Consider the following 17415-nt stretch of genomic DNA (forward strand, 5'->3'; position numbering starts at 1 on the left):
GTTTCATTTGACATCAAAATGCTGCTTACTTGGACTTCTTTTTGTTTAATTTTTATTGGTCTAACAACTCCTAACAGGATAACTTTATCGGTCTCTTGTACAAAGTTTTCTGTAACTAATGCTTTAGTGCAGTTTTGTACATTAGGAATAAGACATTTGGAATTGACTGGTTTCGTACAAATGACATAGTCTGCTTGGCCGGTACAACTTTCGAACCATTTGTTGTTGGCAAAAAATTGAGCTGGTGTTAAAATCATAACGTGATCATCGTTAGGGATTGGGTAAATTCTAAATGTTAAATAGGAATTTTCAATAAGGATTGGTATTTTAAGGATAATGAGCATAGTCTTAGAAGTAACACAAATAATAGATTTAGAAGATTCAATGAGTTCATAAGGATGTTCATTATCAGATACTAAAGAATTCGTAGAATAAATTTTTACTAAATTTTCTTTTAAGTCTAAAAGTTCTTTTAATGTGAACAGTTCAATATTTGACGAGTTAAAGTGAGAAAGAGTGATAGTTCTAACTAATTTCATTAAAAATTCGTTAATAATCTGTAAATTTAAAATATCATTATGTATTACAGCGTATCCATCAAAATCTGCCGATAATCTCTTAATTTTTGTGAAAAGTATTTGATTATTTTTTGTAATTTGTTCTAATAAAGTATTAAATCTCGTGGAGACAGTTTTGTCGAAGGAGATCCGGTTGTTAAACAATGTTATAACTTCATTTTGTTTATTTTCTAAAGCAATGATATGTGATTTTAATAAGTTTAAGTCGGCATCGTCTGGATTTCCGGTTACATATTTTATAGCGGTACCTAGAAAGTTAAAAAGTCCTCGTTTATGTCTCCTAGTTATTTTATGCAAATTGTCTTTGGTTTCGTTAAGTAAGTGGTCGTATTGGGATTTTAGTAAGGTTAATGGTCCCATTTTTGTCGGAGTTTGAAAATGGTCATCAGGGTTGACGTTTAGAATGTCTTCTAATTTTTCTAAGTTGATATGTAGGATATGTCGGTGATAGTGGGAGATTTCTTTGGATTTTCCAATTTCTTCGGAGTAGTATCCGTTATTCGGAATCGTCTGAATTTTGACAGTAGCCTGAAGGCCCAGGAACAGGGTCGTCCCGTAAAGAATTTTGGTTTTGACATAAGCCTGAAGGCCCAGGAACAGGGTCGTCCTGCAAAGAATTTTGGTTTTGTAAGCGTTTGTCATAAGTTTTTCTAAATCTTTTTACAAATTTTAAATGAGTGCTCGTTTCGTTTTGTTTATTAGTTTTACCAATGATTTTTGTTTTATTTTGGGTTGTAGGATTTATTGTAGAATAAGGGGCATTTAATTTTGCTCCATGTTTTTTCTTTTTAACATACAAAGTTTGTGTGGGTTCAATTTCAGGTATAGATTCAGTATTTTGGTTTTGTTTATTTAGTATGTCTTGTCTTTTCTCTTTTTGTTTTGTATATAAGTTACTTAAAAATGGTTGCAATTCTTCTTTATGTCTTTGAACGTACGTTTCATATACTGGAAGATTAAAGTCAAAATGTATTTCCTCGGCGTATGGTCCGTAAAGTATTGAAAAAGGCGAAAAATTGGTCGCGCTATGAATGGATTGATTATAAATTAAAACAGCATGAGTAAATATGTCGTCTATTGGGTCATTTGGATTTTGGTCACGTAACGTTCTTAATTTTTCAATTAGGGTAGAGTGAAAACGTTCTACTGGAGAATTGGAAGAAGAATTATTAACTGTGGTAAAATGTAATTCTATTTTATGTAGCTTCATGAATTCTATTAATAAAGAGGAATTAAATTCTGTGCCATTGTCACATACGATTTTTCTAGGGTAATTGTGGTGCGAAAAATAATGTCTTAGTTTACTCAAAATTGAAATTGTGGTTTTGTCAGGAATTTTATAGCATTGCGCGTACTTGGAAAATGAGTCAATTATGGTCAGATATAAATTTTTATTACAATAAAATACGTCTATGTGTAAAATATCGAAGGGCTTTTGTCCTAACAAAGGTCCTAATTGTGGAAGTTTGTACGGATGTCGTTCGTATTTGTTCTTTAGGCAAATTTCACATTTGTTAATAAAGTTTGAAATAGTTGTTTGCATAGAGGGCCAGTAATATTTTCGCTTTAAATGTTTGTACGTTTCCGTTATGCCATTATGATTTTCGGTATGATACCTTTTTACACATTCTATTTGGTTTATTTCTTCTTCAATGTCCTGTAATATAGTATTGCAAAAGAAAACTTTTACCGTCGTATTTATATTATCTTTAAAATAGTTACAAATAAATGGCCTTAATTCGTGTGCTACTTTAATTGCAAATTTTTGATTAGGTTTAAGTATATTTTTTAGCATTTCTGGAATTTCTTTTTTCCAGTCATTAGTTAAATTTATTGTGTATCTGTGTTTATCGAAAATTTTCTTATAGGTTAAATCATTAGTTAGCGATTCTGGAATTATAATTATTTGATTTTTCGAAAGATTAATAGGTTCTTCTGAAATTTGAATTCCTGTAATAGGATTTTCAATAGCCGTATGTTGTGTGTTGTCAGTGCTGTTATTATTTTCTTGAATTGCAATAAATTCTTCAAGGAATTGGTCTGGGTCAAAATCGTTAAGATCTGGGGGTTCTGCGCACATTGAACTGCGAGTTAACGCGTTGATTTGAACTCTAGAGAGGGCGTCTGCTACTTGATTCTCTTTTCCTTTTTTGTATTTGACCGTAAAATTATAGTCTTCAAGTTTTAATCTCCACCGAGCTAATCTTGATGTGGGATCCTTAATTTTATAGATCCACACCAGTGGGTTATGGTCGGATTCGACAGTAAATTTTTTTCCATATAAATAGGGTCTGAAATGTTTACAGGAATCTATGATTGCTAAAAGTTCTTTTTCGGTCGTCGAATAATTTTGTTCTGCGGAGTTTAGTGTGCGGGAGTAATAGGCAATTGGGTGATTATTTTGTGTTAAGACAGAGCCTATTGCAATATTGGAGGCATCTGTTGTTAGTACAAAAGGTACTGTAAAGTCAGGATATTTAAGAACTGGGGCATTGGATAGTAATTGTTTGCATTTTTCGAAGCACTCTAAATAATTGGGATTTTTAGGGTCAATAATAGCTCCTTTGCGCGTACAACGAGAGAATGGGGATGTAATTTTAGCGAAATTAGGGATGAATCTACGGTAATAACCAATGAGTCCAAGGAATGATTTGATTTCCTTTAATGTTTTCGGAAGAGGGTATTTTTGTATAGCATCCAATTTGGAAGGATTGGGTTTTATGCCATCGGGCGTGACTATATGTCCAAGAAATGCGACTTCTTTTGTCAAGAATTCTGATTTATCTAGCTGAACTTTAAGATTAGTTTCCCTGAAAGTGTCAAATATGGTAGAAATGTGAACAAGATGTTCTTGCAATGATTTCGAAAAAATAATAACGTCATCCATATAGACGAAACAGAATTTATATAGATAAGGGCGTAAAATATTATCCATTAGTCTTTCAAAAGTAGCTGGGGCATTTTTGAGACCAAAAGGAAGTCTTAAAAATTCGAAATGACCATGTGGAACCGTAAAAGCGGTTTTCTCAATAGAATTAGGATTTAGTTCGATTTGGTGGAAACCTTGAGCTAAATCGAGAGTCGTAAAATATGTTGCTTTGCCTAAATTATCTAAAATGTCATCAATTTTAGGTATGGGGTACTTATCGTCTACTGTGTTTTCATTTAATTTGCGGTAGTCGATAACCATTCTAAATTTTTTCTCGCCGGATGCGTCGGCTTTTTTGGGTACAACCCATACAGGGGCTGAATAAGGTGATATAGATGGTCTAATAATTTTATTGTCGAGAAGTTTATTCACTTGTCTGGTTATTTCTTCTTGCATACTTTTCGGGTGGCGAAATCCTCTGACATATATGGGATTATCGTCTTGCGTCCTTATTTCGTGCTTTATCGCCGAAGTGAAGGTTAATGGTGCTTTTTCGTCATAAAATATGTCCTTGTATCTCTTGCATAATTTTAAAATTTTCTCTTTTTCTTCTTCGTTTAAATGTTGCGTGCGTATAATTGAAGGGTCAAAATTCGTGGGTCCTTTACAAATTTCGTACTCATCTAAATTCTCTACATGAATCGGCTCCATTTGTACCGGGTTATCAAATGTGATATTATTAATATAGCCATTTGTAACTGTATGAATAGATTCAGGTAATTTTATATTATTTATTATAATTTCTTGAAGCAAAATATTTCCATTATCAATGTCTACTGGAATTTTATTATACAACGTTTTAAAAGGAATCCTATAACTAGTGTTATACGTATTTAATGTCAGTGTCATATATTTATAGTTAATGACCGCGTTTAATTTTTCGAGATCCGCATTACCTAGTAAAATATCAAAATCTCGACTGAAATTTGCAACTCTGGCGTCAAATAACACAGATATGTTCATTTCGCTAAGCAGTGGCGTTCTTATATTGTCATTAAAAGTTTGCGTAATTTCCATTGCAGTTAATTTAAATGGTTTTTTATATTTGTGGGATGGATTAAAATATTTGGTAGCGTTGGGTGAAATAATGGTATCTGATCCTCCGGAATCTATTAGGACTTTTAATTTAGACTTGGGTAAAATAAAATAAGGTAATTGAGGATAGTTGTGGATATTATTTAAGTTTATTGAGGGGGTGGCTGTTCTTGTAAAGGAACGCTCTGAAAATTTTGATCATAAACATTTTCTTGTTCGTATGGGTCAGATAAGAATTCGAAATCTTCGCTATTGTTAGCTTCTACATTAAAAGCGTGAGTTTTCCTAGTCGAAATACTCATAGGTTCGTGGTTTCTGGACGAAGACGTCTGTACGCCGCTCATGGGGGTAGGATTATTGTTTTGACGATTTTGCGGAAAATATTGTCTATTAGTGTGTTGGTTGAAATTATTTCTTTGTGGAAATGAAGATTGTCTATTTAAATTCGTATTATTTTGCGGAAAATAATTATTGTTTCGGGTATAGTTATTTGGAGTATTTGAAGTATTATTATTGTTAGGAAAGTTATTTCTGAAATTATTTGGTCTGGGATTATTATATTGGAATGAGTTATTAGAATTAGATTGGTATTGGTTTCGAGGCTGGTTGGAATAATATTTCGAATGATTAGGGTTATTTTTAAGATGGCTAGGCGGATTATTATTTGATTTTGGCATTTGTTGTCGTTTTAAAAAATTCATGTACTGCTGTTGATTTTTGTGGTTGTCGTATGATATACATTTTTGGAGAGCTTCGTCTAAGGAATTTAATTGAAAGTGGGACAGGTACTCGCAGTAGGGTTCATTAATTCCAGTGCAAAAGGTTTTTAGAGCAATGTTTTTGAAATATGGGGTCTTAAATTCTACCGTCTCTGGATTGTTGTGTAAAGAAATATGTTGTAATAAATCATTAAGGTTATTTAAAATTCTCTGATGATATTGATCGTAATTCTCTTGTGATTTTTGTACAGTTGTTGAAAGTTGGGTGACTAAAATATCTTCCGAACGTCTGTCTCCGTATTTGGTTAAAAGTAGGGGCCTGATTTCGGTCCAAAGGGTTTTATTAGAATAATTTAAATAGTCTCTGGGTTCACCTTTAATTTTTGAAACAATATTTGCATTTAAAATAAATTGTTGTGGTACAGTAAGATTTTGATTAGTAAAAAAGCTAAGTAGATTATCTACGGATTTAATGAATGTGGAGAGGTTATCTCCTGTGGTAAAATCAGGTAATGTAGAACATAAGCTAGAAATATCACTATTGTTAAGAGCCATTTTTGAACGATTACGGTTTCGAAATTTATTTCGTGAACTATTCGTCTCTTTAGAAAGATCTTTAATTTCGTTACAGTTTAAATTACAATCAGCTAATAATAAATGTAAATTTTCTACAGAAGTATCAGTAAAAGTGCTCATTCAAAGAAAAAGGAAAAAACTTACAGGATGATGATCAGTGGTGATGTTCTCTGCATTGCCTTGTGCCTTCTTCTCTTAGGTTCTTTTGGATTTTCGTCAAACAACTAAAGTTGACCAGGAAACACTAGTTTCTGTACGAAGTATCCTGTTCGCAGCGCCAGAAATATTGGGAACACTTCGAAGTCACTTTTAAAAAAGATTTATTTACAATTTATAAAACTAACAATAATTTTGAACTACAAAAATGTAAAGATAACTTTCTAAAATAAAAATGGGCACCTGGAACATGTGTCTAGCTAATTTATAATGTTTCTTTGCTGTCTCTGCATTTTCCAGAGGCGGCGACTATATTTCTATATAATATATATATAATATATATATATATATATATATATATATATATATATATATATATATATATATATATATATATATATATATATATATAATATTATTTCATAGTTCAAAAAGTAGTTTTTTCTTTACTTTTCTTAATAACTAAGCTTTCTCAGATAATATAAATATTGAAGTCTTAGCAAATACTTTAAATTCCATCCACCTTTAGAAATATAAGCACATTCGCAAAGTTATTACTGGAAAACGGTAAAAACTACTTCCTAAAATAAAGCATTCTTTATAACATCTAATCGAAAAAGTCATTTCTCTGAAAATGAAACTTCTGCAACGCTTTCATAAGCTTTCGATTTACCTGTAACAGCTAATCTATCCGCTGATGTGTATAAAATATAAGAAAGCTGTCAGAAGAGGCAATATGAAGCTATTTTGCGAGAAGACGCGAGCACAAAGACCAAATAAATGAAATGTGAAAATCGAACAATGGCCCCGGAAAAGCAGTTTCGTCTTTGATAGAAATCATCCGTTTCAGGAAAAATGCGATGTGAGCGAGAGAATTCTTCTATTCGTCACCATCACTGGACCGGTATATACAAATGCAAAAGACTATATTTTGTAGTAAGTATGTTAGGACAATATTTTACAAAAACTAACATTATATTTACAAAGTAATGGCTTTTATTAATTACTTTATTGTAATGAATGCTGGACACTTTAATAAAAATGTCAATAATTTAATTTTTTTATAAATAAACGCTTTTTTTTATTTTTCACTTTAAAATTATAAAATGTCATATACAGTATACGATATATAAAGGATATTTCAATAACAACATTACACAAGAGATTAACGACATATTAAAGGTGTAAGTCGCTGCTGGTTTGCTCTACAAAAAATAATGAAATCCAAAAATATATACCGAATTCCAAAAATAAGAATTTGTCATTCAGTCATAAGACCTATAATACACATATGCATGTGAAACATAACAACCGATTAAGAGTCAAAGAAAGAAGAATTCTTAGATGATATATAGACTAGTTAAAAATAACACCACACAAAATAGAGAGTGGGAACTAACCGAGAATTGGAAGAATTTAATAATCTTCTTCTTCTAAGTGCCGTCTCCCAATTGGATGTTGAATATCATCATTACTATCTTTAGTCTATCTACTGCTGCTCTGAAGAGTTCTATTAAACTTCATATAAATCAGTCCCTTAAATTTCTCAACCATGATACTCTCCTTCCTATCCTTATCTTTCCTTGTATGATCAATCTTAGAATTTCAAATGGTTATCTCCTTATTACGTGTTTTACGTATTCTTTGCATATAACCATATTTCAAATGACTGTAGCTTATTTATGTGTACTTGATGCAGTTTCCTTATTTCTGTGGTTTGGTCATTATTTTCTGAAAAATGGGTTCTCGGGTATTTATATGTTTCAACCCATTATATCGGTACATCTCTCAAATGTATGTTTATTTGTATATTTGTTTTCTGTAGTATTATCATGTACTTTTATTATTCATTTTTAGTTTGTTATTTATTTTTCCAGTAACTCTTTGTCTTGTTAAGTAGTAGTTGGAGTTGTTCAGCAGTGCTTGCCATAATTATGATCTCATCTACATAACTTATGTTGTTAATAATTTTTACGTTAATTATTACTCCTTTACTTTCAGATAGTAATGCTTCTTAAAAATGGACTCACTATATACATTGAATAGTAACAGAGACATAATACTTACCTGCCTAACTCCTCCACTTATTTCAACTTCTGAGGTCAATTTCTATCTATAACCAGCCAGATGTAATAAAAATAACAAAAGCAGAGGGATTAGGACTGGTCTTATTTAGAGACAAGATCTGCATGTCATAAAGCTTGGAAGAAAACCTAAAAAGAAATCGACCATTAGGATGGTCAAGGATGCGGTGGAGAAATAATATTGCAGCAGATTTATGAGCTTTATATATTGAATAAGCAGAGAAACCAAGATGGACCGTTGTAAGATCCAGAGCGAAGACCCACTCCTGATTTTAGGGCTAGAGAGAAGAATAGAAGATATATAAAAGTACCAAATACAATTCTTCTATCACTTAGATTGATAACTTTTTCCATATTAATTCTTTATATGAACGATTTACGTTAAATCAGTTACTTTCAGTTCTTTCCAAATTCACTATTTTATAAAACTTCTCTTCGTGTAGAATTTTATGTACGATAATTAAAAAGATAAAACATAATTAAAGCTTATCTGGTTTGTTAATCAAAACAGCTTATTACAAAAAATATCATATCTCTGTATTGAAAATTTAACAAACAAATGGTGGGTAAATAAAAACTCTAGCTGTTATCAGCAATTTATCACAATATTGATTCAATGGAAAAGGGATTCTATTCTTTGGCTCCAATCTTGACATACTATATAAATATAAACCTGCTGTAATAATTTCTTCATCTATTTCAATTGTTCACGAAGATTTAGTAGTACAGAATAAGCTGAAAGGCTGTAACCATTCTTGTATAGTTTATTTCGATGGCTCAAAATCGCCTGATGTTGTTGGCTGTGCCATTTACATAGACAATATTTAAGATTATTTTCAGTACAAATTAAAATCAGTTTGCTCAATATTCACGGCTGAATTGGTAGATAAGACAACAGACTATTTTTAGATGCGCTTGAAAAGCTAAGATTCCTAACTTTTCTAAAAAGAATTGTTAACTTTGTGTGGGTTAAAGGTCACTCTTATATTCCAGGCAATGAAAAAGTAGACCATTTGACTAAAGACGCTACTTTAGTGGGTATAGAATACAACGAGTTCCCCAAATGGGGTTTAGTTTCAGCTAGGAAGAAATATGTTAGAAACAGTAGCAAATATACATACTGCAGTATATTTATATCCAACTCTTCCATCTAATCCTCCAAATGACAGAAACTCCATCTCTCGGAAAATTTATACTATGTACGTTAGATGTCTTTTTGGACATGCTACAGTAAACGCTTGCCTATATTAAATTAAACTTTCCGAAACTTATATATGTAAATGTAATGGCAGTTATGACGACCTTAACCACTGGATGTTTCAATGTCGGTATAATCAAGAAGCCATAAATTTTTTATTTTAAGCCATTTCCCAACAAAAAATCATACTGCCGCAGAACGTTGCTTCTATTCTCTATTTAAGTAGTCGAAATTCAACTATTAGATCGATTTTATGGGAATTTTTCAAACGTACCAAACGGAAAATCTAAACTGCCTTTTGCAGTGTTGTCTGAAACCGAAATGGTAGGACGTTAGTTGTAGTATTTCTCATTATCTTTCCTGTTATGTCATTTACCTTTAACCGTTGCCTGTATTGTTTGTGTAAACAAAAGTCGCTATGAAGGGCACCTTAGCGTGAAGCGTGTGTTTCTGTTCAATCCTTTTTATATAGTCACCCAATAGTGTTTTCAATGGGAAGGTTAGGAAATTAAGTGAATGAACGAAAGGTTAGGAAATTGTCATGAATTTAAAGGAAATTGTTTTTACGTATTCAACCAATTGTCTGGCTAACTAGGCCTTCAACCTAAGGCCAAAAATGAATTAAATCATATGTCTATTACGACTGAAAATATAAACAAAAAATATTAGAATCGAACGAGCTCTTATCAGATCCAAACTAGATTATGGTATCAAACTTTATATATACGCGTGCAACTTTCTACTAAACTGTCTTAATGTCATTTAAAACACATATTTCCGAATTTGTTTGTCTTGATTCAGTTCATTGAAAAGTTTAATATCGACGCCTATAAACCTCCTGTTTTATCATTAGAAGACGAACATCGCTGCCAATCTGCTGGTTAAACACATACACTTGTTGCTTATCGATAAATTTAGGTTGATATCTCCAATTGACTTACGGTTTTTTTACCTGAACCCTATTTACTTATATCCATTATATTCCTTGATATAATTTTTTTTCGATTATCAACTTTCTTTGGTTATCTCTTCAAGCTTTTGATTTCTCGTAGTTACTATGACTTATATTACCTTTTATTGTTACAGGCTGTTACTCCAAGATTTCAACTACATGGTAAGAAATATCCTTTAACTAATTATTTGTTGGCATTTATGTATATGTAAATATGTATTTAGAATTTTATACCAATGAATTTATTTGTACTAAACTCAAAGTAAACAATTTTTTACAATATATATACAAATTAAAATCCTAAAAAGATTTTTAAAATTTGTTTGAATAAATCATTTTGTAAAGTTTCTTAGCACATTTTAAGTATTTTTAATATGAAAGCTAATATCGACAATTTGTTTAACGACGAATACTACATCTGTACTCGATCTTGTAGTATTGATACTCTGTAGTTTCCTGACTGATTTTATTAGCTTTTTAATATCAGGATTAGTCCGCTAGTCCTCTATTCTTCCAGTATTTTCTTGTATTTTATAATTTTGTTAATTAATACTGTTAGTTGTCTTGTCATGGCTCTCTCCACAATGTTTTAGTTCATTTAGTATATCAGGTTAATATACCTGCAGCTTTTTTATTCTTCAGCTGGTTAAGTATTTTGTTCATTTTTTGTGCGTTTATATTAACTTCTTTGTTTTAGTTATTTCTGGCATTACTGTTTCTCTCGTTATTTGCTTTTTATAAAGTTTCTTTAGTTAGCCAATTCATATATGCTTTTCTAGTAGTTAGTTCACCTTCGTTTTTTGGCGCTCTATAAAGCTTTAAGTGTCATTTTGTAGACTATAAAACCTTTACGAAATAAAAATCTTCTTACGAATCCATGTGTTAAATTTCATGTTATGTTGTACTTGTCATGGGCGTACTGTGTCTCAGTTAACATATATTTCATGTAACCTTTTTGGCTTTTTTTCTAATATGCACATTTTTAATTGCAGTCTTTTTGATTGCAGTGTATCCTGACTTTAATTTCTGTCATATATATATGCATATATATATATATATATATATATATATATATATATATATATATATATATATATATATATATATATATATATATATATAATGTATATATGTGTGTATTTTCTTTCGGATTTTTCACAGCTATAGTTTATGATCGGTTCTTATGCTAACTTTATATTCGACAGAATATAGTCTATAATAGATCTTCGTAATGGTACTATTTTCAAAAATATAATATTTGTATTGTTCTTTATGGGGAAAAATATTATATTTTTATCCTTGGTAGTATGTCATTACCAACATAAACGTTAAAATCATCCATAGTGATACCATATTCATGTTGTGGGATCTTGTTTGTGTTTTGCAGGTGTTCGCACATCGATTTTCTATATACTAACAGGGCGAATCCTTCTTTGGCTTTCTTTGCTTTCGAGACAACACTGTATATCATCAAGCAATGATCTTGGCTCATAAACTAATTTCGCTCTTTTCCTTTTACTTTGTCGTGTGAAGTGTACCAATAGCTACATTTTTCTCTACGTATTACAAAATTTGTTTTAAAAATAAACATGATTAAACTAATAGTGTTTGAACAGTTTCTGAAATTAAAACAGTTATATTGAAGCTATTTTCAAAAAGGAGTTAACTAACAAGTTACATTCTTTAATTAAAGAAACCAAATTATATCTATTCGATTTAGCAAATATTTTCTATGTAAACTTCGGTTACTTGAGAAGAGTTCCAGCTTTCATAATATGGTTTTCGACGTGGAAGTTTTAACAACCTCATGTCTATATATTTTTTGAGATTTAACACACGACAAGTAAGCTCGTAGAGTCTTCTCAATTTAATAAAATCTTTTATTATTGTATTTATCATTGTCTATAACAAATCTTTAATTTCGAAAATTTTAATATAGTAAAGCTCGTTCTTGGGGCAAATTCCCAAAATCCTTGTCACAAGTATGGCATAAAAATAAAGTTAAAGAAACATAATAATAACAATAAAGAAACAGGCCAACTTTTTTCTAAGTTTTGCAACTAACATGTGACTTTTGCTGATAAAAAAATTAAAGGGAGCTTTATACGACAGCTGAAATTTTTTTTGGAAGTCAGTGTAGAAAATCATCCATTTAAGGGAATTATCCGGTTGGTAAAATGTGCCTCTTCCGTCGCTCTGACTTAGTGATGGCTTCAATTTTGGACGAAGATGAATGGGAGACTAGCGGGTGACGGATAAATGAGAATGGGAACTTAACGAACTCTATTTATCCATTTTACTTCGGTTAGTGCGATAGAAAATTAAGCGCTGACTGTTACGTAAAACTTGGTCATCACCAAAATTGTTTTTTACCACCATCACTTTATAATATTACTAGTATATAAGTATTTAAAAACAATTTCGTATCAAACGTTTGTAGTTTTTTATTTTAATTTATTTCGAATCTATTACTTAAAATAGTAATTTTCCGCAGAAACTTTATATATTTTTTATACCAGTATGGTATTTATACGTTTTATACATAGAAAGAAATATAAATCTTGAAATCTGTGGAAGGAAACAAACGCAGGAAAGAATTAAATAGTTAAAAAGAATAATTAATTAGGATCCTACATTAGTGATGCACGCTCTTGTGAAACTGAAATACGTAGGAGCATAAGAATCGCTAAAAATAACTATGTCGATTATCAAAACTATGGAAAGATCACTATTTGCCGAAGAATACCAAAATGAGATTGGCACGTGTCTTTTTTTTTCTTTATTCAGTTGCGAGTCCGAAACATGGATATATGAATTTCAAATATGTATCTATTTGGAGGACCAGGATAATGTACCACACAATTTGTAGGACAATGTGGGTATTGAATGATATAAATTACCTTACCAACAGAAAAAAATCAGTTGGTTAGTAATTATTTTTCATGAACTCGTTAATGATACATGCTGAAAAGGGGGACTCTTTGATAAAATCTTGCATCTTGTAAGGCAAATATTTTTTTTAGCTAATTTAGATAATTATTTTGAGAATTAACAAAATAACCCCGTTAGCAATATTGTTTTGGGAATCGTCAAATAGACATATATATTATATTCTTGCTAGTCCTGTTAGCTACAACAATCGAGATTTTTCGTACAGAAAATTGTTGGGCGTCCCATCGAAACGAAGCTATTCACGACTCAGCTTGATAGTAATTATTTTTACATCAGGTATTTTTACTAGAACTTTTAAACGTAGGACCAGGATAACGTACCACGTAATTTGTGGGACAATGTAATTTATATAAATATTAACTAACCAAAATAAAAAAAAATGAGATGGTTAGTAATTATTTTTCATCACCTCGTTAACGATACATGATGGAAAGATAAGGTATTTGATAAAATCATGCATTTTGCAGGAAAAATATTTTTTCGGCTAATTTGAATAATTATTTTGAGAATTAACAAAAAACACCGTTAGCAATAAATTTTTGAGAATTGTTAAATCAAAATATTTCAGCCCTGCTACTCCTGTTAGCTACCACAAACGAACATTGTTGTAGGGACAAAAAGTGGGCGTCTTGTTAAAATGAAGCTGCCCACGAAAAATTTTTAGTAATAAATTATGAAAATTGGACCAGGATCCCGGACTACAAGCAACGCACAAGAACTACCAAATATAATAAATATGGTAGTACGTCATAGCGAAATGTTTGGTTTACATTTAAACGTTTCCAAAACTAAAATACTAGTATTGTCAAAGATACAGAACAGTGTAACCTAAAAAAATAAATCCTTTCAAGAATCTAACAAGCTAGAAAAATACTCATGAACAAGAAAATATTTTTAACAAGATCAGACTTACGTTAGAGCTCAGAATCTAAATAATGACACGGATGCTAAGAATTTCATGGGTACAACAAGTTAACAACGGTGAGGTACTTCAGCTCATTAGTATACAAAATAATTACTAAGCATAATTAAAGAGAACAATCTTTGAGTCGTGTGTTGGGAGGTAAAAGATGGAATTACTTTAAATCATATTTAAAGGTAAACTATAGGGCAAAAGATTAGTGAAAAGACGCCAGAACTCGTGGCTGAAAGATCCGAGGATATGGTTTGGACCTCTCATCTGCAGAAATCTTTCCAATCTTTCGTGCAGCAGGTTCCAAAGCTGCAAATGCTATTTGGATCGCCAACTTTTGAAAGCAGACGGTGGAAAAAAAAGGGAATGTTTTTGGAGTATTAATTCTTTCAAGTCTTCTTCTTCTTCTTCATGTGCCTTGTCCGTTTTGAACGTTGGCAATCAACATGGCTTTCAAGTCTTATTTTTCCGATTAGCGGATTGTAGTATGATTTTATATCGGATTTAGGGTACGCCTTAACAGACAGTTTTAAGTTTTAAATCTTTTATAGATAAGAATATAGTCTATTTGTTTTCTTACTGTGTAATTTGTAGAATCTTAAAGCGATATTCAGTTATACAATCGTTTTCAAATAAAATCAAAAAAGGCATTGGATACTTAATCTGATCTTTAGTTGTGAACTTAATTAAACAGTCTCTTAATTTGATGAATGTAACCTTGTTGTCAAAAATGAAATAGACTATTTTCTCTCAAATAACAAAGGAATATTTGAAGACGTCACAACAATAAACAACGTAACAACGGGTAGTGACCATCGTATAGTTAGAGCAAAAATAAATATCAACATGAAAGAAGAGAGAAAAAGGATGTTTAAAAAAATAACGAGGATAGATGCCTTTAAACTAAGAACAAATAAAGAGCAATTCCGAGAGGTCTTAGCGGATAAGTTCGAATCTGATCCTTCACATAATCAAGATCAAATTGACGAGATTAATAAAAACATAAATAAAAACCTTCTCGCAGCAGGACTACAGGTCGCAAAGAAAACAAGGACTAAAGAAGACAAAATAAGCAATGAAACTAAACAGCTAATGACGGAAAGAAGACAACTACTAGCGCAAAACAAACGCCATACTCAAGAATACAGAGAACCTAATAAAACAATTAGAAAAGAACTAAAACGCGACATACAAAAATGGAACGAGAACTTAATAGAGCGAGTGATTGAAAACAACAGAGGCTTAAAATGTATAAGACCCGCACTGGGAGTTCAATAAATCATTAAAATTAAAAACGCCAACAATAAGGAAGAGAAGGACAAATATAAATAAACAAATATTGTCGAAGACTTCTACACATCCTTGTACAGCTCGCAAGGCCAGCCTAATGAAACAACAAAGGAGAACCTCAAAATAAAAATAAAAAAATGGAATCAGAAGTACTACCAAATATAAAGGGATTCGAAATAGAAAGAGCTTTAAAAGAGCTAAAAAATAATAAAGCTCCAGGACACGACGGTATAATTATCGAGCTCTTGAAAACAAGCAAGACATTAACAATCCCTGTACTACCTGAGCTATTTAATAGATGTCTCCATAATAGCAAAATCCCTAAAGACTGGAACGAGAGACTAGTAATACTCTTACATAAAAAAGGGGACAAATGTGATCTACAGAATTAAAGACCTATATCGTTGCTCAGTCAGGTATACAAACTATTTATGAGAATTATTAACAACCAGTTAACCTACAAAATTGGCAATTACCAACCGGTTGAACAGGCTGGCTTTCGCAAAGGATATAGATCATCTGCTGACAATGAGAACATTGATAGAGAAGGCAAATGAATACCAACTACCCGTATTTCTTGCCTTCGTCGACTATGAAAAGACGTTTGATAGTATCGCGATGTGGGCCATAGAACAAGCTATTAATAATTGTAGAATAGATTCGAGATATAGGCAACTAATACATAATATATATGAAAATGTAACTATGATAGTACAACTAGACGAAAATACAAATCCCATCCCCATTAAGAGAGGAGTAAGACAAGGAGACGTAATATCGCCAAAACTTTTCAACCTAACCCTAGAAGACGTCTTCAAAACTACAAATTGGTCAACCTATGGCATTAACGTTAATGGCAATAAGTTAAACCACCTCAGATTCGCTGACGACATAGTGATTATAGCGAGCACATTCGAGGAACTGCAAATTATGATCGGGGAACTAGCAGCCAGCTCCCCATACGTCGGCCAAAAAATGAATATAAAAAAAACAAAAATAATGACAAATACAGATGACCCCAGACGTATACCTATAAATGGCAGTAAGATAGAACAAATCCAGGAATATATCTACCTAGGCCAAATCCTGAGACTTGACAAAGAGAACCAAAGTGCGGAAATTACTAGAAGAGCAAGACTAGCATGGGCAGGATTTGGAAAACTTAGTTGGATACTTAAGAACCGCAAAATACTCCAATACTTGAGGAGCAAAGTGTTCAACCAATGCATCCTTCCTATAATGACATATGGATGTCAAACCTGGACCCTAACCAAGGCAAACATGAATAAACTAGCCATAACAGAAAGAACAATGGAAAGAGCAATTTGAGGTATACGACTGTCAGATAAAAAGAGGAACGACTGGGTAAGATCCAAAACAAAAGTCGAGGACATAGCAACAAAAATTGCCAAACTTAAATGGAGCTTCGCGGGCCACACTGCTAGACAAAAAGACCAACCTTGGAATACTACAATACAACATTGGAGACCTTACGAAAGTAAACGACCAAGAGGAAGACCACAGATGAGATGGGTTGATGATATTAAAACAATAGCCGGAACAAATTGGAAATATGTTGCTCAGGATAGAGACCAATGAAAGGAGTTGGGAGAGGCCAATGTCCAAACATGGACGACAGAAGGCCAAGAAGAAGAAGTACCTAGTTCAAAGAGTGTTAGAGTTCAAAGAGTTTGTCTTTTACAAACTTTGATATTGAATTATTAGTACTCCTGATTTTATTCTTTTTATGCAAGTTAAGTCGGCCTGATTCTTGAAAATACAAAATACAAAAATATACAAGGGAAAATTCTGTATGCAACGTCGTTGTACAAAATTCATTCAGAGGAATTTCTACTTACACTTTTCTTGTATATTGTTCTGAAGAACTTTTACAGCATTTTCCCGACTACGACGATGGTGACGAGAAAAGAAAATGCAACAAGTGAAAAATACAAAAAAAATAATTAATTGGAGACAACAATAAATTAAAAAAAAGTGATAAGTTTCACAAGGATATAGGCTTAAATATCATA

At 31.7% G+C, this 17415-nt stretch overlaps 1 long non-coding RNA gene across 1 annotated transcript in view; it reads left to right on the forward strand.

Moving 5' to 3' along the window:
• Window positions 1–17415, forward strand: part of LOC140445296 (uncharacterized) — a 381672-nt gene that overhangs the window by 159783 nt on the left and 204474 nt on the right. The window contains exon 3 of the long non-coding RNA XR_011951383.1: window positions 10362–10389. This is a non-coding gene — a long non-coding RNA (uncharacterized lncRNA). The remainder of the gene's footprint in view (window positions 1–10361; window positions 10390–17415) is intronic.

This window comes from Diabrotica undecimpunctata, chromosome 7, assembly GCF_040954645.1.
Source record: "Diabrotica undecimpunctata isolate CICGRU chromosome 7, icDiaUnde3, whole genome shotgun sequence".
NCBI lineage: Eukaryota > Metazoa > Arthropoda > Insecta > Coleoptera > Chrysomelidae > Diabrotica > Diabrotica undecimpunctata.